Source organism: Ictidomys tridecemlineatus, chromosome 6 (assembly GCF_052094955.1).
Source record: "Ictidomys tridecemlineatus isolate mIctTri1 chromosome 6, mIctTri1.hap1, whole genome shotgun sequence".
In the NCBI taxonomy this organism is placed as follows: domain Eukaryota; kingdom Metazoa; phylum Chordata; class Mammalia; order Rodentia; family Sciuridae; genus Ictidomys; species Ictidomys tridecemlineatus.
The window spans coordinates 170,210,309-170,232,185 of NC_135482.1; the positions used below are offsets into that span (position 1 = coordinate 170,210,309).

Genomic DNA, 21,877 nt, shown 5'->3' on the forward strand with positions numbered 1-21,877 from the left:
TATGAAAAATATTTAAATACATCTAAACATATTCCAATGTTCCATATTCTATTTTTCATTATCTTCCTTATGCCACAAATATCAAAAGAGTGTTAGCATGCTTAATAAATCTTGGTCAAATGGCATACAAAAAGATATACCTTCCCAATAAAACAGTAAATTTCATGGAATAGAGACTTTCTCACCTCTCTCTTTCCAGGATTAACAAAGCACCTGTTCCACAAAAGGCACAAGGAAGTGCATGCTCAACAAATGATAACTGTTATAATAATAAATTATGATGTACCAATGTAAATGAAAATAAAATACTCCAAAATGTCAAATAACTAAAAGAATGGGTCTTATTATTAAAAGAATTGGATTATTATTAAATTTTATCATGGGAAAGTCAAAGTTCTTTCACAAAGAAATGTTTATAATTCAAAATACTTGAGACTGTTAGAGAAATATTCAACTCAATTCAGCAAATATATATTGAATACCTGGTTAGGTCATTCCAGATGCTGTATGTATGAGATACAATGGTTCCTGCTCCCAAGCTGTTTACTGTCTAAGGAAGTGAGAACACAAATATAAAAATTGTAAAATGTATGAATTCAGTGTTTGGAGATTCAAAGGAAAGAGAAATAAGTATATTTGATTGATTTATTAAAGACAGAATCTGATATGTGCCTGGAAGAATAGCTGATCTAAAAAGGTTGAAGGCAGAATGGAGGATGTACTTCAGCACCCTAAAATGCTGGGAGAGGCTTTTAATGTCAGGTTGAAGAATTCTCAAGTAATTCAAACTAGCAACAAGGCATGGAAGATTAGAATAATGGTGTCTTTTAAAATTGATAAGTTAGGAGAAAATTTAGGAAGAAAGGAGAATTAAGAGTTTGGTTTGAGGCCAGCGAGACATAGTAGGGACTGTATAGTGGGACACTCAGAAAAAAACAGAACTGCAGAAAGACGATGAACAGGAAGGAGACAAGTTTAAGAGAGGGGTTAGCTATCTGTGATAGGGAACTGAGGTGATGAAAGGACACACCTTTGGGGGTAGGGGAATCTATATTGAGAGTGTGGCACAAGCAAGAGAAGCTAGTGAACAAGACCTAAGGATTTCAGTAGAGAAGCATGTTCAGGGTTTTAGAAGGTCAGTGTCAAATGCTATGCAGAAATCAAGCAATATGAGGATGGAAAAAGAAAACTGAATTTAGACATTTGGAGACATAAAATACAGAACAGAGGTAAAAAAAAAAAGTATAGTTTTGATTGCTTACATAAAATATAGTATAGGCAAGAGTAAAGGACTAAGTAGTGTTCAAAAGAACATGAGCTTTGGAGTCAGGGAAACTTGGGTTTGAATCTCTCACACTTCCTGGTGAGAAGCTGTTTCTGAATTTTAGCCTCCTCTTTTGTGATATACTGCTAATGCTAATTCACTTAATTGCTGTGCATATTAAATTAGATACTGTAGACAAAGTGCCTAGTCAGAGTCTGGTACTTCTTAAGCATTGGCAAATGTTGGTTTCTTTCCCCTTGCTCTATAGAAAATATAAGGAATAGGATTTTTTTATAGTGAAGAAATATTTAAGATAATTAAAGAGTCATACATAAAAAGTAGTGAAATATTAAAAAGCTATAGTGTAGCATGAATAATGAATTAAAAAAAATAAAATAACAAATGCAAAGTACATTGGATGAGGTATCTGAAGATGCTTTTAGTCTTAGAAGTATGAATTACTAGGGAATTATTGGGGTAAACTCGTTTAATTTTCTGCTCCATAATTTTCTCACTTATAAAACTGAAGTAAAAATTCCAGTTCTGCTCAATAGAAAATTTCAGTTCAGGATTAAATATGGCCAGGCATATAGAAAACAGTTTGTAAATTATAAAACAATAAATAACTGTATAGGAGCAGGGGATATAATTTAGTGGTCAACTGTGTGTGCTTGGCATTCCCTGGGTTCAATCCCTAGTACCAAACAAAAACAAAGATAGTACTGCTAGATGATACACACACACACACACACACACACACATACACAAAGATAGTACTGCTAGATGATACACACACACACACACATATATGCATTATGTATACATTAAATTGTTGGTTGTTATCTGTATATTTTAATTATGTGTAGTTCTTAACTCTCACTGATACCTGAATCTCAACCTTTTGTTTCCTTTCCTGAATATCTGGATCTGCTATGTAGACAAGGATGAAATGGAGGGCTTTTGTTCCCAAATTAATCTTCAAGGCTAAGTATCCACTCAGTATATTTAATCTTGTAATCTAATCACTTAATTTTCTTACTATCTCAGTTCACAAAAGCATATATTTTTAAGGTTTCTAGAAATTTAAGGTTGACTTCATAACAAGAGTAAATTTCAATCTGAGGGGAATGCATGTCCCATTAGGTTTCTTAGATTCCAGCAAAACACCTGTGCAACTACTCTGCAACCAGAAGGATAGTGGTTGCTATATTATAATTACATCTTACTGTGTGTGGTATAACGTGTGTTTTAGAATAATTGGCCAAATGAGAAGTTCTAAGAGACAGGTAATAAAGCATATATATAAAGTGTTTTAAATTTTTACTCACATCCTTGTTTGATAAAGGAAAAATATATTGTTATCTCAAAAAAATACAACCAACCAAGCAAACAAATAAAACCAACTACTACATAGAAGGAAAACAGTCAAAATTAGCCAGGCATGATAGCACATGGCACACACCTCTAACCCCGGTTACCCAGGAGGCTGAGACAGGTTTGAGACCAGCTTTTGGCATCTTAGTGAGACCTTGTCTCAGAATTAAAAAAAAAAAAAAAAAATTAAAAGGGCTGGGGGTATAGTTCAGTTGTAAAGAACCTTTAGGTTCAATCTCCACTACACACACAAAAAAGAAAGAAAGAAAGAAAGAAAGAAAGAAAGAAAGAAAGAAAGAAAGAAAGAAAGAAAACAGTCAACAAATTGGTTATAAAATATACTCTTTAATGATCTCAATATAATAAAAATAATCATGTAATGGATTTTGAACTGTTTCCTCACTAAATGTGAATTTCTTAATTTAGTAATTTTTTACAATGCTTTGAAAAATGTATTTTGAAATTTTATAATTTTGATGTTTAGAAACAACTAATTCTAAAAGCTTACACACACACATACACACACACAGAATAAATATTCTGCTAGATTTTTGTGGTGACTTCAGAACATTCGAATAGTAATAGTCATTATGTATTTTTTTTAATAAGAAGGGAGGTGACTAAAAAAGTGCCTTGTCAGTTTTCTGCTCTTTCTTGCCAGCTGCATTAAAATGCACGTCTGAGCACCTTTTTCTCCCCCAGACTGGAATTTCAGGAGCAAGGAGTACAAAAGAGCTGATGAGCAATGAATGCTTCACCCTTCCTCAATTAATCTTGTCTCTCTACCTTTGCTTTTGCTTTCCCTCTACATGAAGGTAATAATGACACCCTCATCCATTATCCTTTTATCCCTGTTATTCTCGTGAAATTGCTTAATAATATGTTACAGATTCGTCTTCACTCACATAATTCTTCCTGTCATTTGCAGTATATCATCCTACAAACATACAGCCCACTTTCACTGGCCGTTCTTTGAAGATTATTGTCAGTGACATCTTCAGGATGCGTTTGGAATCTGGAGCATCATTTCCGTTGCAATGGGGAATTACACTGACTTATCTGTCATTGCCAAAAGCACAACAAGCAATTCAGTGTTAATGCAAAGGTAACACAGGTTTTTATCATGCCGCCAGAACAAGAGCTCTTGTAAATTTATGCTAATGTGGCCCTTTTAGAGTTTAATAACCTCTTACCCTACTGGAAAAAGACCCACACATACACAAACAGACAAACCAACACTTCATATACTAGAACATAGCTGCTCAACTGGTAATGATTTATTTTAGATTTTTTCACACTAGCCTTAATTTCTCTTCCTCTGTTACATAGACTGCCACAGAAAGTGTGCCCACAGAAATGACAAGATTTCTCTTCAGTTGCCAAAAGGCTGTTATTTTTGATAAAAAATATTTTAACCCAAAGAATTAGCAGAAGTTCCTCTGTGACCACTGTTTTTGAAGGCTTTTCTATCAAGGGTTCAAGACCACTACAAATGAGCAGTTTTCCCTGTCGGAGGGTGGCATTCCAGAGGGACCCAGGCAATCCAGCATGCATGCCAAGTCTGACAACACATGACAAGCTGGTCGGCGTGCAGTAATTTGACTAATTATACCGGATTAGAGCATATTAATGCAAGCTGTTTTCTCCAGAGTTAATGACCTGCTGACTGGGTTCTGTTAGGCCCCACTAGGTCCACAGGCAGCTAAAAAACAAAACCCTGTTTTGTAAGCCCTCGTCATTTCACATCAGCAAATGAGTATATCAAACTACTGAGCAGCAAAATGCAAGCGACATTTTGTCTGCTATAAACTCATGCAGCCTTCCCTAACTTTCCACCTCAAGGGCTTCTTTTATGTAAAATTCATGTCAGTTTCTTTCTTTCTTTTTTAAAAAGCAGTTGCCAAGAAGTACAGTCAGGGGGAAAAAATAAATAATTTTAGGACTATGTTATTGTTGGAGGGGTAGAGCTGCTGCTTTAGAAAAGGGGGTTAGGTGAAAACAATTTAAAAATGCATGTTGATTTTATTGCACTTACCTTCTTCAAAACAAGAATATGTTACAAAGTTATGTCAAAAAATGATTAATAGGTAATCTCAAACTTTATTTGAAAGATATTTCTAAACCCAAAAGGGAGTTCACATTTCTAAAAAAGTAGCTGGATGATTTTTAAATTACATAAATACAGAAGAATGTAATGTTCTAATATTTTCAAATTATTTGTTCATTTAAAAAAAAATTAGTTCAGATTTAACTACAAACTAGCTGGTAACTTTATCATGCCCCTAAATGTGTTACAATTTAAACACATATATATTCCTTCCTTTTAAAAAAGATATAAATTGATATACAGAAATATATAAAATATAATTCTAATTAGAAATATGTAAAAAAAAAAGGTAAAACACAGGAACTAAATCAAGGTTTAAGGTTGATAATAAAAATAAAAAGTATACTACAAAATCATTTAAACTTCCTGTTTAAGGAAGTTTCCATTCAAGATATAGGTGAGTTTAACAGACTTTTTTGGAAATTGAAGTTTTTTTTTAAAATTCCTGCTTGAATTGACAATCATTCCATTTCTGCTACGAATAAAAGAAGGAGGGCTAAGATTCAATTGGGAATATATACATTTGGGCTACAAATGTATAAACTCCCAATAGGCAATGTAAAAAAAAATAAGTTTACTACAAAGTAAGATAAAAACCAGCAGTTCAAGAATAATTACCCTAATAGTAAAGCTAGAAATAATATATATAAATAAGTTATATATATATAACTTTATACTAGGAGTTTTTAAAAAAAAGGGTACTGTATAGCTTAATGACTAATATCTTCAACAACATCTTTACACTCAGTTTCAGGACTTATTTATATTTTCCAAAGCACCACTTAGAAAACTCAATCCTATCCAGAGTTAGTACAATACAGCCTACACCCCTCTTAGTAGACAGTCCACATCTCCTTCTGAGAGAAATGGGTTCCTCCAGGATTCCCATGAAAGTGGCCAACCTAAGAGGACCAGAAGGTAGCTCCTCTAGACTGAATCAATGGCAGCTAGTCCACAGATTTGCCAATAGATTGTGGGTTGGCCTGGCTCAAGACTATTAGCTCAGTGAGTCAGATTTTCACTGTAGGAGTAGGAAACACAGAAAGAACTGTGTAAATGGCAGTGGGAACTGAAGCTAAAATGTCACCTTGAGAAGCCAGTACAGCCAAGAGGGAACATTGGGAAGCTGAAAATACAAGGAAACCAAAACTATGAATAAATGCAGGAAAGCTATCTGTTGAGAGAGAGGTGGAAAGGCTCAGAGACTAGCTGACCAAGTGGCTTATGGAATCAATCTCATTTTTTAGTCTTTTAAACCCCAGACCATATATACAAACAACCTTACTAGAAAACCTCTATTTCTTGAGGTAACTTGAATGTAACTTCAATGTAAACAAAGAATTGAACCAGAAGAAAGGCCAACATGATGGCCCAGTTTCACAGGTTCAGCTGATGAGGTTTAATTCAGGGATACAGAATGTTTAGAAAGGAATGTTCTTCTTAACCTTCAGGCAAACCTCTATAAACATGGTTTTACTCAGCCAAAATTTTAATTAATATTGGGCAGGTGTGTGTTCAAGATTTTACTTCCTGTCATGTACCTGTAGTGCAACTAATGCATGTTAGAAATCAAAAGCAAAACCATACACTTTCATTGACAGTTCAAGATATGGGTGAGTTTAACAGACTTTTTTGGAAATTGAAGTGTTTTAAACATTCCTGCTTGAATAGACAACCATTCCATTTCTGCTACGAGTAAAAGAAGGAGGGCTAAGATTCAATTGGGAAAATAAGTCGAAATGCTCTCTAATGCACAGAGTGACAGAAAATCTATCTTGAAATTCTCATTCTACAGCTAATAGTCATAAAATTAGTAAAACAAACAAACAGGCAATTACAAATATCAAATGTCTGTAGTGGGCATAAAAAAACTTAAGTAGGGTTGGAGGGGAGCTCAATTATACAGCATATGCTCAATATGAGTCAACCAACAACCCAACCAAACAACCAATCAACCAACAACAAACTTTCAGTAAAGATATTTACTGATGATGCAATTTCAAGCTATACTTTTTAGTCACCATCTCAAGAGTAATTACTTGCAGATAGTATTCTAAGCTAACTAAATGATGTGACTTCTAAACTTATCAATATATAGTGTATGACTTTTCTTATAGTTAAAATTCTAAAGAGAATTTCTTTGTAGCAGTTAAAAATGATATAAATTCATTCAAGAGTATCTTAAACAGTATAATATAGTAGAATACTGCCCATATATTTGATTATCATTAAGTGCATATATATTCAACATCCATTAGAATATTATAGAGTAATTATGTAGATTGCAACCAATGCCTGATAAAGGTTTAAAGATACTGGATGCATGGATAACAAGCTCAATAATAATTATACTGACTAATTTTTCTTTCTCTGTCAAATGTCTTTCTTGCTTATAAAATTGGTAGTAGGCTTGGTATTTCATTGTGGATTTAAGTCAATTTAAAGTATTTAACTGTTCTGGGACAAAGAAAATAGCTTCATCTTAATAATCTCAATAAATATTTTGAAGGTTTTTATATAGTAAAAATACTTTAAATTCCACTCATCTTAAGAACACCAGCCATTTGAACAGTGCTTTCCATGAATAGTCATTTCACAACTGCAGGTTGATGTATAAATACAATTACCTCAATATTAAAAAATTATTTTGAGAAATGGCAAAGCTTTTGAGTATTTACCTGGAATTGCCAGCATTTAAATGGATCATACTTACTTTAAAAGTTATATTCATTCCCTTCAATAACAAACTTGAACTGTGCAGATATAATCCATTTTTTAAAATATATAATTTCCATATATTTGGAAAGTATGTAAAAATTGATGAAGAGGTCATAAGGGAAATAAGATTCAAAAAGAGGAAGAGGAGGTGGCATACTGGATAGTGGCAAAAGCCCCAGATGTTAATAAGATGTCAAGGCCTAGAATCCCAGTTATATTTATTTCCTAAATGGCTGATAGACAAGTTTCTAAACCTTCCTGGATGTTTCCAAGCCCCAGTCTTCTCAACTGTAAACTGGGTGGCTAGTAAAGTTGTAAGGACTAAATGAAAAACTATATAAGAAAGTTCCTAGCATGGTATTTGATACAGATGCTTAATAAATTCTTTCTTCTTTACTCTTTCATCTTGCTTTCTTCGTTTTTATTCCTTTGCAAGTTGTTTATTTTTCTCAGCATAAACAGCAGAAAGTAATATGTGATACTGTACAAAATTTAGTACCAGAAATACCTAAAAATCATCCCTACACATCCCAACATCCTGGCTAGGGTGCATCAGGACCTCTGTGTTGATAACCCAAGGCTGAGTACTTTTAGCCAGTTAGTGAACAAGAACAGATTGGTGAAAATATGAATGGACACTTAAGTATTTACATTATTTGCAAGTGAGGGACAAAATATAAGCTCATTAATCATGTCAAACATGACAGGAGAAAGGACAGTTGTGTGAGGGTACATGTGCACTTCCTCAGACTTATTTAATTTGCGAATAAAAACATTTCTAGAACACATCACCATTTTTATGGAATTGTAACCTAGGGCATAGAGCATGCAGCTTTAAGACAATTTCTATGGACTGTTCCTGTAGATCGCCTTCAGCCCTCCCAATCTTACTCTCCTTTATATAGAAATTCTGGCATTTCCTCTGTACAAACCCACTTCAATTTTTTTAAAGAATATTCTGAGAATAAATAGCAAATATTTGAGAGGCTCTAATAAAAACTCTCTAATAGAACTCTATATTCAGGTCAGATCCTTTGACACTCCAAATCACAATGAGATAGAAGTTTGTTTGAAATCTTCAAGATGCAATTAACAAATCTACATGAATTCCTCTCTATGGCTCAAAATTAAAAATACTCAGTGCAATTAAGCTCTCAACAATTATTGAAACGACCTTTCCATAGTGACTGATGATCTCCTTGATAAATTTAGCTAATGTCTTCAGTTCTCATCTTAGCTTCTATATCACTCTCCTGATTTTTTCCCTACTAACTCTATTCCTTAAACATCGTTTGCAACAACCTCTTCCCGTTCCTGTTTTAATTCAAGAGACTGGCATCTTTATAACAGGAATGACACAGCAAAGGTTGTTGTCTAGGTATTAGAATCAGAACACCATTCATAAATGGCTTAAGCCAGTGACTGGTGACAGGAATTTAAAGGCATCTCTCTGGTCCAGTAGACTGCTCCTTGCTTTCCCTTCCTTCTTTCAAAGGGACCATTCAGGCATTTGCTAAGTACTTAGAGTGATTCATACTCTAGTCTCTCACATATACTGCTAGTTCTCTCTCTGTTTGACTCTTCATTCCTGCCTAAGATGACCTGGGGATAGATGATTGCCTTTCTGACTCATTATTTCCTCCCTGCCCAGGATGTGTGTTGGAAAATCTTTGAACTTGTTTTCTACTGTGGTGGTGGTACAGAATAGTGCCTACCCTCTGAAGAACAGGGACTACCCCAGGTCAGATTCTTTCCGTGGACACCAGGGAGAGCACAGGGTTGGGCTGTGCCAGAGTGAAGGTCAGGCCAGAGTAAACTGCAGAGATCAAACAAAAGCCACAACGTGCCAGCCTGTATAAGAAAACTTTCTGTGTGAAGGATACCTGTCCACAGCTTAGACATTTAGGCACTCAGGCTTCCCACTAGGAAGAGAAGTATGTCACAAGGAAGGGTACAGTGTGAAACCCACTTCCAGCTCCCTTCATTCCTTTCCTGTTAGGTGCTCTAGTGCGGGAATCCCACTTGAGGGGGAACTCTCAAAACAATCCTCTACCCAGTTCTCCTGTGCTTTGATTTCAGTCACTATCCATGTCCTGAGGTCTCCCAGATTCACCTACTCACATTCAGAGGAGACCTCCACTCCCTGAACATAATATGCTCTTGGCCCTGCCTCTTAGACGTCTCCTGTGCACCTTTCACTATTTCCAAAAGAATTTTGTAGCAACCTTCTAGGCCTAGTCCAAGTTTAGTCCCCTTCAATGTTCACTCTCTGAATACCCTCAACTACCCAGCCAGAAATCTGAGGGCCATCCTCTTCCTCACATACCTAATCAGTTCTCAAGTTGTATCCATTTCACTTCTGAAATCTCCCAAATCTTGTCATTCCTGCTTTAAAACAACAACAACAACAACAACAACAACAACAACAAAGAAAAACCAAAAGAAAACAACAAAACACTACTCTATTTAGGCCACTGAAAACTTTCAGCATTCTGTCTTCCAATTCATTCTTCATATTGATGTTAGAGAAATAATTATTCAGAAAGTGAATCTGATTAAAATAACAGCTCCCCTTCCCAATGCCTGCTGGTAAAATGTAAACTCCTCAATGTGGTTTATAATCCTTAAAGTCAAGCACATCCTCTCCAGTTTGATTCTTGCCAGCATCCTATGCCTTACACCCTTCCCAATATACTGAACATCTTTTGAATTCTTGAATGAATTATGTTCCCTCCCATCTCTAAGTCTTCATATGTAGTGGTCCAAGAATAGGTTTTGAAATTAAACAGATCTGAATTTGACTGCCAGTTCCACTAATTCCCAGCTCTGTCATCTCAAGAAAATTAAGGTCATGTGTTGCTTAACAGTTGGGACATACTCTGAGAAATTTATTTTTAGGCAATTTTGTCATTCTGTGAACATTTTGAAGTATACTTACATAAAGTAAGAAGACTAGGACTTCACTAGGCAACAACATGATCTTATGAGACTACTGTATATGGGGTAGGTCCAATGTTGTTACGTGGTACACACAACTGTACTTAAATTTTCTGAGGCTCTATTTCCTCATCTGTTCATTGTGATGACAATATCTACCATTAAGAGCTGTGGTGACAATGGAACAAATTTGTGTATGCAGGTATTCAATAATCATTTGATTATTTTAAATGAGAATATCTATCTAGGAACGATTAACATAAAAAATGATATTAGACTTTTGGTTGACTCTTGTCAATATTATAATAAATGAACCTTAAAATCCTAGGATATATTATTATGATGGAAAAAAGTTTTAACAATTCTACTAGAACATGTTTAATCAGGTTATTTCTGAATACTTTTACACCTAATGAGGTGCACTTTAAATTACAGAATATCCTGAAGAGGGTGGCTCTTGCAGTAGCTCTGGAGATGGTGAGAAATGGTAACATCTAAATACATTTTGGAGTACAGCAGTATGTTTGCTAAAAGCCTGTATACGTGAAGTATGAGAAAAAGTAAGCTATGAAGGATAATTCCTAGGTTTTGGCTTGAACAACTGGATTGACTGAGTTGCAAGGAACTGTAGGAGAAAATAAAGAAGAGGAAAGTGAGGGCAGTGTGGGTGAGAGGGTAAAAGAAAAGAAATTCAGAATTGGTCAAGGTAAGTTTGATTTATCTATTAGACACATACAAGCAGAAATGGCAAGTAGGCATTGGGACTTAAGAAAGAGATTCAGTCTAGAAATTTAAATTTTGGAGCTTTCAGGATACAAATAATATTTAAAGTCATGAGACTGAGATTATCAAAGGAGTAGTTTAAATATGGTCCAGGAACTGTTTGTTGGCCCTCTAGTATTAGATGGTTGGGGAAAAGTTCAACAATAAAGACTAAAAGGAGAAGTGAATAAGATAGAACAGAAGTGAGGTGTCTGAGAAGTGAAGCTCAGAGAATGATTCAAAGAGGGCATGATTAAATTATGTAAGAACAACAGACTGGCCTTCATTGTCAAAATGGAGGTCCTTGGTGACCTTGATAAAAGCATGTCAGAGAAGTGGTGGAAGCTAGACCCTAATTTGAGTGGATCTAAGAAAGAAAGGAAGAAGTCATTGGAAATAGCATTAAGGAGGAAAATCTGGAGAGTAGCTAGAAGAGGATAAATTAACAAGAGATTCTTGTGACCATAATCATTAAAAATGTCTGATGCACAGTACAAGGAATACTCAAGAAAGGGTCTTGCACTGTGAAATTGGACCTGATGACTCTCAAAGTCTCTCTTAACAATGGCAAAAATTTTATACTTTGAGGAGTGGTTTGAAGTTAAGAATACTGAGCTGGGAATCACAAGAGCTAGGCTAAGGCTGGGCGTATACCTGTAATCCCAGCTGCTCTGAAGGGTGGGATAGGAGGATCCCCAAGTTTGAGGCCAGCCTGAGCAATTTAGCAAGACATTGTCTCAAAAAATTGAAAGGACCGGGGATTTAGCTCAGTGGTAAAGCACACCTAGGTTCAATCCCCAGTACTTCAATCCAGGTCTTCTGGTAAGTTATATGACCTGCAACAAGTTATTCTGGGGCTTTATTTATATTGAAGAATTAGAAAGAAATAATTTATCTCAAATACTAACTCTAAAAATTTATGTAACTACTTACCTAGAATTCATAAGTAGTAAGAGTAAGGGAGTGGTAGGACACTTACGCTTACAGGATCCTAGGTATTTCCTTTTTCTTACCTAGAATTTAAAACTCTCAAAGATCCAATGAAGTTAAGTCCTAATGTCTCAGTTTTTTTGATGAGGAAACTGGAAATCTGAAAATTTAAGTGGCTCTTTATATCCAAGATTGGCTAACTCTGAAGCCTGGGCTGTTTTAACTATTGAATCTTGATATCATAGTTCCATATAAGAATGTCAAATTACTATTGCCAAATTAATAATATCTGACTTTCAAACACTTCAAAAATTTAGTAAGATGACTTATCAATTTAACAAAAATCTTTCTAAGCATTTAAACAACTACTACAAATAATAAATCAGACTTAAAAATGTAACAGATGAAATTGGAAATATCTAAGACCATCTGATGAATTAATATGGAGCTGACATTAAATAATACAGGAATGACTTATTAGTTATTTAAATATGAATTAAAGAGCAACTGAAAGTAAATGTTATTTTTATACAACATTAAAACATTTATAAGTAAGACATGTAAATTGAACTTACAAACTAAAGTAGAAAACTTTCTATATTTGCAGCTAATTCATTTAAAATCAATTAGGTAACTGATTTTACTTTTTAAATATTTTAATGTCTTCACCATCCCCAAAGAGTCCCTGATACTGAAACTCATGAATGCCAAGAGTATTTTATTACATTGAGCTTTTTTTTTTTTTTTTCCTTTGGTACTGGGGATTGAACTCAGGGTGACAACTGAGCCACATCGCCAGCCCTATTTTGTATTTTATTTAGAGAAAGAGTCTCACTGAGTTGCTTAGCACCTTGCTTTTGCTGAGGCTGGCTTTGAACTCCATATCCTCCTGCCTCAGCCTCTTGAACTGCTGGGATTACAGGCCTGTGTACCACTGTGTCTGGCCTACATTAAGCTTTTTGATGAGGAAATTATAGTTACTAAAACAGTACCTCAGTAACTATAATTTTTAACCTATCTCTTCAAAACTGTATTTTTGCCACTCCTTTTAAGGTGCAATTACAAATTCAAAATACAGCTTTAGGTTTCACTTTATCCCTAGATGTATCCTGATACAATAAGTTGTTCGTCTGTATGCATAGAATGTGGAAAAATTGAGAGGAAGGGTTCCAAAATAATCTATATTCTCTGATCTATAAAAATATATCTAACTGTGGACACATACCTTGCAGAAGTATGATATAGGTGATAATAACTTTTATCTCTAAGCTTCTGGAATATGGGTAATTTTCATTTTATACTATTATACATTGGCTACATTTTAACATTTAATAAATATTACATTTATATTCAGAAAAAAAAATAGTTGTTTTGATTTGTGAGCCAAAAACCAATTCATTGAAAGGGAAAAAATAAAAACTGATTAAGGTCATTGGTAAGTAGTCTAAAATACACCTTCAAGTTTACATTGCCTACAACCACTCTGGAATATTTAGAGAGCCATTATTTAATCCATAGGGAAAAGTTCTAATATCAAAGGCAAATAATTTCATTTGCTAAAATTTTATATACTGAGAAACTACAATATAAGTTTTTATGTTTATAAAACTTAAAATAATTAATAGAATAACAACTCCAAATTCTATGTTTTGTTTCCTAATTTCCATTCCCAGATCATATAGAGGAATAGAGGGAAGCTGAGAATTTATAGACTCTTTCCAAATCTAAGTGTAAGGCCAAATCCCATGCACTATATCCGAAATAACCAAGAGTATGCTGATAAGCCACCCAGGGTGGGGGCCAGTGTGAGGCCTGCTTGTAGGGTTTACAAATTTCTATTGTTTAAATGTCCCCAAAAAGGCAGATTCAGGCTATCAAGATGATAACACTGAATATGTGCCTCTCACAAGCCTAAAGGAACTGGTTCCAGCACACTATTGATTCAACATTAGAAGATTCTAATCTGCTTTCACATGGTAAGCAGATAAACCATGGAACCAACATTTAGAAGTGGGTAGGGAACCCAGAGAAAGTGTAAGCAAAGGAAAAAAATAGTTTTAGAAATCACTTGTTTATCCCCTGTCTGTGATATAGCCTGAAATTTGCTTTTGAAATTATATTTATATCTCTTTTCAAATGCCTTTTTCTACATGTTCCCTTATTTTACTATATTATCAGTACAAAGTTGAGTATGTTTGTAAATGTGGGAGTCAAAAACATATGTGTAATTGTTTTTCAGTTCTTTGAAAAGAAAATAAGAATTTTTTTAATACCAAAATGTCTTCAACAGGTGAGCTTAGAGTCACTTTCTCAGAAACATTCACTCTCCTTGTACTTGCTGACCAATCACCTTCCCAATACCAGCTCCTTGGCAGTTGTGAATTTACACTGATTTGTGGGTTTATTTGATTTCTGCCTGTCTCTCCACTACACTAAAACTCCAGAGAACAAGGAAGAATTGTTGGGCTTCCTCTCTTTCACTGGCACTGTCCCTGGTACTAAGCAGGTGCTTCAAAAATATTATTTTAAAAAATACATGAATTTATTTTCTTACTGTGGAAAGATCTTTATGTGTCCATACTCATGTAACACACACACACACACACACACACACACACACACACACACACAGACATATATATCCCCCTGGAAAATGTGAACACTAAAACTCAAGTCAAGGAATATGGAATTTAAAAGAATTAATTTTTTTCCTCCCACTACATTGGAAGCTGTGCAGAAGTATAGGAATTTAAGGAAATGGGATTTGTCATGGGATGCACAGGTTCAATATTAAATGACTTGTAGACTAGAAGAATTATATTTGATATATATTATTTTTTTTTTAGAAAGACAGATGTGTAGTCAAAAGCAACAAAACATGAAAAAAGTGAAGTGGGTTATTAGCACTGGAAACTGTTTGAAACCACTGTGGTTCAAATATAAACAAAGATGTAACCCAATGCATATAATCAAGCCTGATTGCTACTTACTAGGCCAATTTCATTATTGGCTTTTAATTCTTAGATAATCTAAGCCTAAAAATACAGCTTTGAAAAATACCAGTATGAGGAAGACATTTATATTTTTAAAAAGTAGTGTGTAACACACAATAATATTCCTGAGAAATCACAGTTATAGCACAGAGACCAGGCTTTTTTATACTGGCAAAGTATATAAGAAAGCAACAAAAATGGCTCACGTCAGAGACTCCACTAAACATTTAGCTGGTGTTTTCCACACACTGCTCTAGTGAAAAGGGTAAAGCTGTAAAAATGTGCTTCTGAGAGTTTTTAAACCATATTGTACAGAAGTCACATCAAATTAATACTGAGGACCATTTAGAGCTTTTATTCTGAAAAGCTTTTGAAAGGGGATTAAACTATGAAAACTCTCATGATACTAAAGTACCTATTAATGGGTTGAGGAGGTAAGAAAGGAACAATGAAAGTGTTATTTTTAGATAAATCTTTACTTTGTATGTAGCAGCACAAAGCATTGCTGCCTGGGCACACCAACAGTTTTCTAGCAATATCCCACGCAGACAAGTACTGGTTAGCAAAATTCTGTTGTCTTTTCTTTTTGGAAATAGGTCATTTTCTTTAAACAGCAGTAATAATGTGGCTAAAGCACATTAATGGATATAAATTGATGATAGAGACAAAAGGAAATAAAATGCTATCCTAAGTAACACAATTCTGAAAATAATAGCATAAACAACTTTCTTTTCTTAAATAGCAGGTAATTGATCTTTGCAAGGCCTCTACCAAACTATTCTCCTAAAAAATTAATTTCTCCTTCCTATGATAATATTTTACAGAAAGAACAATTACGTTTTTTTTTAAAGGCAGGAAACAGCACAAGGAGTGAGAACACGAGCCTAGATAGTTGTCATCTTATCAAAAATAATGAATGCTCAAGAGGTTTCAACTTCACGTCTTCCCAGTGGTTTGTCCAATCACAACAGACTACCAGAAGAGAAAAAGAGTAGGCACAAAACACTCTTCCTCATCAGCCCCTGCTAGCACCTGTAACCTCCCAACAACTATATAGTAGTGAGCTGACAAGGTAACAGCCCCAAAAGACAACTGGAAATGTTGTTGCTAACCCGCTGAGCCTCCATCAGCGAAGGGCACAGCACATGGTGGATGACAGCTTTGTGTCTGTCCCATCTTGCAGCCTTTCCCTCCTCTTCCCTGACACACAGGCATGCACTCACATAACAGTCTTATGGCTAATGATGCAAACACCAAGTGCAAAGTCTCCTTAATTTGACCCTTGTTAAACTCCTAATTGGATTGGAGCAGGCTCTGAGTGGAAAGCAACCCTGGATTACTCAGGAAAGCTCTTACAAAATGAAGCCCAAATTACAAAAGGCGGCTTGGGCTGCAGGACATCACAAAGAATAGGCAATGAATTGCAGCTGTCACTTAAGTTAAAAATCTAATCAATTGCCTTTTTTAAACAGGTAACTTTTAGAACAGTTTCTTCATTGTGATACTCTTCAGAGTACGCTTGACCCAAATTTAATAAGCTGCTATTAAAGCAGAAGAGCAGCCGTAGAGCAAACACTGTAGAATGAGACGGTGCATTCAGAGTCTTAATGATTTTAAAATTACTACAACCATTGCTTCATTCATGAGGAACAAAGCTCAGGCTCTCTGCTCCACAATGTCTTAACACAAACTGTCTGAGCAGACAGTGTTCATTTGTCCTTCATGAACTGCAAAGGTCAGCCACATTGCTGAGGATATCGCAACAGTTTAATTGTGCTTTTTCTGAAGGAAGTCTGAGGGGAGAAACTTAGGAGTCCTTGTATATGAAAACTAGCTTTCTGCAAGGAAATATACAGCTTAAGTACAGAGACAAGGGGAGCATGATATGCAGACAGGTGTAAAACATGAAGTAATTATAGAAGCTCAAATTAGTTCTTAGGCCTGAGGCAAAAAAGAGAACAGTGCCTTGACAAAAGGGAATAGCAAATAAGGGTAGCAAACAAAAAATGGCTTGAATGTGTAAATTAGCAAGAAAAATGAGACAGAAAAGCAGCTTTACTCTACTATTATTCCCCACATGAGAACAGAGCAGCTGAACATGATCAAGAGAGCTTTGGAGAAGAGAGGCAGGCATCAACACTGACTCCAGCCAGAGTGGCAGCTTCGCACTTTCTAGTCAGTCACTCATTATGTGCTGAAGTACTCTCGAGAAGTGCCTCTTATACTTGACCTATCATATTACTTCTTCTGTAAACACATAATCCCTGCTTGTTAGGTGGTGTCAACACTAGCATTCATTCACTATGGGAGTCTTTTGGTGAACAGACACTTTAGAAGTGCTGCCAAAACCAAAGAATTGACACCATAATAAAACAATTTGAATTTCAACCAGGTAAACAGATCTTATGCTTTTCTGTAAAATGCAATGTAAAGAGCATTACATCAATTTTCTCTCATTTGGAAATAGAAAACCTGAAACTGCTGTGGCAAGACTATTTTCTTCTCCAAGTGATTATGATTAAATTGCATTATAGATCCAAAGCCAGGAATACCTACTTTAAAAATGCCTGTTGTGCTCATACAAATTTCACTGGATACTTTTTAAACAATACCACACAATTCTCAACCAAAAGGTCTGGAACAACTCATTGATAATATCAAAAAAGTTTATGTCGCTAGGACAAAGCATGGCCAACCATAAACTATTATTGGGAATAATTAATGGAGCATTTCCATAGATGAGGAACTGAACATTCAATGTAGATAACTGAAAATGTAACTTTTGTTCTTTAAATATAAATTTTGTCAAAATTCAGATTTAAAGGAAAATATTTTCAGAATGCATTTGCATAAGTTTACCAGGCAAGGTTAATGTATAATTTATTTAAAAAATTCAGTCAACTTTGTTTTTGAGCATTGTTTCTTCAAAGGACCTTGGAAGTTTTTATAAAATGTTAAACTCAATCCCCACTCTCCAGTGCTTTAAGAAAAACATTTCATCATATGATATTGCTACAGCCATCTCTAAAAAGACACAAAGAAATTGTGATGTCTTCGTGTGGCACATGGTGATGAGTGGCTGGAGTGTATTCCACCAGGTATCAATATCAGAAGATTCCTCCTGCCTTTGGCCCCTAGCCTGGGTACTATATAGTAACTGATTTGTTTGCTGAGGAGGTACAAAAAACCAAAATGACACATTCAAGGTAAAAACAATAATAGACAAGCTTACAAAGAAATTTTAGTAAGCCATAAATATAAATGCTCATTTCAGGTATATTTTATTCTAAATAGAACTCTCATTAAGTATTTGGTAGAAAGTTTTCCTTATTAAAATCTCTTTGAAAATTCTAGTCTCTACTAAAAACATTGTCTTATTGCAGAGAAATATAGAACAACATTAGACACAACAGATAGCTCTGTGCATGTGTACACAATATTATACAAATAGGAGCATTTTCTCAACCCCCTCCCCCCACCAAAGGACATCAGGCTCTGAATGATTAACTTTGAGTTCACTACTTAATAGATAACTGAATGGAGGTTCTCCCAGACTGGTGATCATGTCCTTAATTTTTGTATAGTTGTCATTTTTCACAGATTCTATTTTAATACCCTTAAACATCTGAGTGAGGTATTGGGAGAACTGGCAGTTTCTGTGACTGTTAAACCTAGGCTTAGGAGAAAGAGTTGCTTTTTGATCTAGAAATTCAGATTAAAGACTGGTTTGATAAAATTAAGGAAAATATCAAGTTTTCAAAATATAAGGAAGTTACATAATAATTTATTTACAAGTTTGGTAAATTGTTGGGGGATTGAGGAAGCACTATTTTGTTGCGAAAGACTCAATAAAAGGGCTCACTCAGAATCTAAGTTCTTGCTCCAGCCTGGGAGGACTAGAGGTTGCCTGCATATCAAGCTACTCCTATTACTAAGGCTTCTCCTTAACTCTTTGGGGGAAAAACAAAAACAAAAACAACAAAAAACATTTATTACATTAATTATATAATTTATGTATAGATTTTTAGCTTTTTGAGAAGAAACTCTTTAAAACAAGTTATAAATTATTACCTGACTTTCCTCCGGATGACTTTAAAAATACACATTAGGGGACGTAATATATGAAAGCACAAGGTTGTCTAGATGGTATTGGAAGTAACTGTAAAATATATTTCCTTATTTTCTCTTGTAACTTCCATACATTGGTCTGACCTGTGTCTTGTGGAAGATAACATATAAATAAGCTCCTTGTTATAAATGACAGTTTTTTTTTTTTAGGTGAAACTATTATGTCCTACCTTGTTCCCATCTCTGCCACCCAAATTACTCTTCAGAAGACTAAGCTAACCTCAGTTCTTTCAAGTCAAATGATTTCTGTATCATATGAATCTTGCCTATTATCCAAAGTTCACTAATTTATTAATTCAGTCTGTGTCATCTGTGGATTAATTATTAATTTAATTCTATGGTGTCAGATAAAATTATTTATAATGTTTCAATCATTTTACATTTATTGAAGATTGTTTTATGTTGATATATGGTTTATTCTGAATTATCTGTGTTACATGTGTACTACAGAAGAATTCTGCTATTGTTGGTTGGAGAGTTCTATAGATATGAATTAGATCTGGTTGGTTTAGACTGTGGTTTGAATCTTCTATATACTTGTTAATCTTCCATACAATTATTCTAACCATCATTGGAAGCAGGGCATTGAATACTCCAACTACTACTGGAGAACTCTATTTTACCTTTCAATTCTGTCTGTTATCGCTGCATATACATTGGGTCTTTGTTGTTATGTGCATATCACTTATGATGGTTATATCTTTCTAACAGATTACTCCTTTTATCATTATGAAATGTTCCTCTTTATGTTTAGTGATTTTAGTACAAAAGTCTATTTCATCTAGTATTCTAGCTCTTTTTTTTGCTATATGAATTATAATTCCCATTTCATTTTCTTTTTCCCAGAAGATAGCTTTTCTTCACTCATTAAGGACCCAGCTCCTTACATGGGCTTTGGTGGAGGTCATGGGGCAGCACCAGCAGATCTAAAATCAGGTGAGGGTGTTTAGTTCTTCCAGGCCTCACAAGATTGATTCCTGACCACATTGCTGTGAATGGCACAACTCACATAGTGTAGCAGCTTCACAAACAGTTTGGAAAGCACACAAGTGTCAAAAAAACTTGCTTTGGAAATGACCCTGATGGCTGCAGCCTCTACTTCTTAATGGCCTTGTCCTTGGGCATGCACCTGGCAGAGTTTGTGCAACAAATGGGCCTCACATGACTGTGGCCCTTTTTGGCACAACCATTACTCCTTTTTTTTTTTTTTTTTTGGTCATTTTGGAAGAGAGAACCCAAGAAAGCTATTCTAGATCTTCCATGGTTGTCATTTGTATGTCATATCTTTTTTCATCCTTTTATTTTTCAATCCATCTGTATCTTTTGAATCTAAACTCAGTCAAAGCATATAGTTGATAGCATGTGGTTATATGTAGAGGGCATATAATTGGACTTTGTTGTTTTAATTTTGACTGACAGTCTTTGTTTTGATTGGGTTGTTTAATCCACTTCTACTTAACGTTATTATTGATATGGTTAAATTTATGCCTGCCATTTTATTTTTGTTTTTACATCTCTAATGTGTCTTTTGTTCATCTATTTCTCTTTATTGCCTTCTTTTGTATTGAGTGAATATTTTCTTGTGTAACATTTGATTCTTTTAATGTTTTATTTAGTACTGTACAGTTAGCCCTCTGTATCTGTGAATTCAACCAACAGCACATCAAAAATATTCACAAAAAATTCACATGCCTATAAGAACATGTATAGACCTTTTTAATTGTCCTTATCCCAAAATAATATAAAACTCCTTATATAACACTTACATTTTATTAGGTATTACTAGTAACCTAGAGATGATTTAAAAGATATGGAAGGAGATGTGTAGGTTATATGCAAATTCTCTGTCATTTTATATAATGGACTTGAGCATCTGTGCATTTTAGTAGCTGCAGGAGTGTCCTGGAACCAATCCCTCATGGATATTAAGAAATGACTGCATATGTTTTAGCTCTTCTCTTAGAAATTGCTCCAGAACTTACAATATACATCTAAATTTATCAGAATACAGATTTATTTTAAAAATTTAGGTCTTATTTGCTTATCCAAAGAATTAGGGAATGACTTGGATTTTCCCCCTTATATCTTCATCACATCTTTATTAACAATGTTGAATAAGAAGGTGTGAAATACAGAATTTGCTAATATTTTGCCCTTATCCAGTCTTCTAACATATCTCACTTTGAATTCCTCAACAATGTTTTGTTTTTCAATCAAACTCACAAATTCTTTTAGTCCTCTAAAGTTGTAAATTCATGTAAAGTAATTAATTACTTTCTTATTTTATTACTTATTGGTTTTGTTTTTGTCTTAATCATCAATATGCCCTTTTAAAAGTTATATGAGGACAAACATATAAAGCTGTATCTTAGTATATTTTCTATTGGTATAACAGAAAAATTGAGACTGAGTAACTTACAAAGAAAAGAGGTTTCTTTAGTTCATTATTCTGGAGGCTAGGAAGTTAAAGACTGGGCAGCACATCTTTGCAGCTTTTTGTGAGGGTTTCATGTTGCTTCAGCTCATACCAGGAAGCAGAAAGGAAATAAGTGCATGTGGAAGAATGAAATGGGGCAAACTCCTGCAATAGCTAACCCAGGCCCATGAGGAGGGTATTACTCATTCACAAGGGCTTTATCGCATAACTAAATACTTCTCAATAGA

At 34.7% G+C, this 21,877-nt stretch overlaps 1 protein-coding gene and 1 pseudogene across 6 annotated transcripts in view; both read right to left on the reverse strand.

The window, feature by feature from the left end:
* The window catches only part of Nbea (neurobeachin), a 603,852-nt gene that overhangs the window by 133,108 nt on the left and 448,867 nt on the right, over positions 1-21,877 (reverse strand). The gene's annotated exons all lie outside the window — the stretch shown is intronic.
* On the reverse strand, positions 19,624-20,491 carry LOC101968682 (small ribosomal subunit protein eS26 pseudogene; annotated as a pseudogene).